The 2437-nt window shown below is 43.4% G+C and overlaps 1 pseudogene; it reads right to left on the bottom strand.

Moving 5' to 3' along the window:
• Window positions 1-1038: 1038 nt before the first annotated feature.
• On the bottom strand, window positions 1039-2437 carry LOC112604591 (annotated as a pseudogene).

The raw sequence follows: 2437 nt of genomic DNA, 5'->3' as shown, positions 1-2437 counted from the left end.
TACCTATTAAATATTAACTCCTCATTCTCTCCTCTCTCCAGCCCCTGCCAACCACCATTCTACTTTGACTACTGAATTTGATTACTCTAGATACCTCATAGAAGTGGAATCGTAAAATATTTGTCCTTTTGTGACTGACTGGCTTATTCTACTTTATATAATGTCCTCAAAATTCATCCGTCTTTTAGAAGTGTCAGAATTCCCTTCCTTTATTTAAAGCTGCATAATATTCCATTGTATGTACATTCCACATTTTGTTATCCATTCATCTGTCAGTGCACACTGGGTTGCTTCTACTCCTTGGTTATTGTGAATGGTGCTGTCATGAACATGAGTATACCAGTATCCGTTTGAACCCCTGCTTTCAATTATTTTGGGTATATACCCAGAAGTGGAATTGCAGGATCGTATGGTACTTCTATTTTTAGTTTTTTGAGGAACTGGCACACTGTTTTCCCTGAAGTCTGTAACAATTTACCTTCCCACAGTGCACAAGGGTTCCAATTTTCCCACATCCTCACCAATACTTATTTATTTTTTTAACAGTATCCATTCTAATAAGTGTGAGGTGGTATTTCTTTCTCTTTTTTTTTTTTTTTTTTTTTGTTTGAGACAGTCCTACTTTGTCGCCTAGGCTGGAGTGCAGTGGCGTGATCTCAGCTCACTGCAACCTCCGCCTCCCAGGTTCAAGAGATTCTGCTGCCTCAGCCTTATGAGTAGCTGGGACTACAGGCATGCACCCCTACATCTGGCTAATTTTGTATTTTTAGTACAGATGGGGTTTCACCATGTTGGCCAGGCTGGTCTCCATCTCCTGACCTCAAGTGATCCACCCGCCTCCGCCTCCCAAAGTGCTGGGATTACAGGCATGAGCCACCATGCCTGACCTGAGGTAGTATTTCATTGTGATTTTGATTTTGATTTCCACAATAATTACTGATGTTGACCCTCTTATGCTTTGTAATTAATAAAAATATTTTTAAAGGAAAAAGCCATATATTGGTACTTTAACATCATTTTCTCTGTGCTCTTTTTTTCTCACTGCCTCTTTGATCAGGTCTTTATTCAAAAGAAGCTGTCCAAAATGATTTGATCTTTATGGAATAGTCAAATTTAAGAGTTTATGCAGCAGACTTCTCTTCCTCTGTAGTAGGCTTCTTTTCTGCTGGCTTCTTTTCAGGGGCTGGTTTCTTGGTAGCTGCTGCCTTTTTTCCCACCAGAGGTTTCTTCTGCTTTTTAACATCAACAGCAGGCTTCTTTCCTTTCTTACCTACCACAGGCTTCTTGCCTGCAACCTACTTCTCATCCGATTTGGCTTCTAGTGCGGCAGCTGCCGCTGCTGCCCTATCCACCCAGAGCTTGTGATTCTTGGCCTGGCGAAGAATGGTGTTCCGACACATGGTCTTTGCGTATGGGTTTAGCTTCAACATGATTCTCACATTTTTCAGTGGGTTCTTCTTTAGGACTCTGCGATGAATCTCCTTGCGTGGTGCTCGAAGGGCTCTCTGGATCTCTGGGCTTTTTAAGATTTTGCTAAGATCTGTATTGATCATCTTGTGGATGGGAAGATTGTAGTTACTCTTGGGGGAAGCAGCTTTATGGCAAATGCCATACAATTCATCTAACTTCCAGAAAGCACTTTCGGTCCAAATGCAGAAACGCCCCACAGGCCCACCAGGAGCAAGTTTCAAAATGTTCAGTTTGCTTACATTACGCAGAGTAATTCCAGGGATGTTTCTGAAGGCCTTGATGATACCATTATCCTCATGATGGATGATGCAGGGGCCTCTGCGCTGGATCCGGTGACGGTTTCTCATTTTGCCCTTGCCAACTCTCATTTGCTGAGAGGCATAGACCTTTTTGATATCATTCCAGGCTTTAAGTTTCTTAAGAAGCAAAACAGCCTTCTTGATCTTCTTGTATCCTCCAACTTTATCTTTGACTCCCAAAGGAAGTTCAGGAACTTCCTCAATACGATGACCTTTAGATATGACCAGTGCTAGTAAGGCTGAGGCAGCCAGGGTAGAACAGATGGCATATCGTTTTTGGGTTGTGTTCACTCTATGATGCTAACGGCATCAGGTTTCGGTTGGTGCAAACATTCGGCCTCCATAACACATGTTTCCAGAAAGCACTCTGGCCAGAAAGGTGAGTCCCACCACCTCGAACTCTGGGAATTTGAGCCACAGCTCTGTCAGTACCCAAAGACTCAGCACTGGTCTCATGACCTGCTAATTCACCGACAGCATACAGCTGTCTGTTGTGTTTGTGCAAGTTGGTGTGAACAAAGTTCACAATATCTGGTCGAATAGGAGCCTTGAATACAGCAGGCAAAGTGACATTTTTGTCAGATGACTCCCCCTTTTCAGAGTACAGCGATATCAGTGGGCGAGCACACACCATGGCGGAGAGGAGAGAGCCATGCTCCTCTCAGCAC

This window comes from Theropithecus gelada, chromosome 1, assembly GCF_003255815.1.
Source record: "Theropithecus gelada isolate Dixy chromosome 1, Tgel_1.0, whole genome shotgun sequence".
NCBI lineage: Eukaryota > Metazoa > Chordata > Mammalia > Primates > Cercopithecidae > Theropithecus > Theropithecus gelada.
Note: the sequence above shows the minus strand (reverse complement) of the source record. Positions and strands in the feature narration are given on the sequence as shown.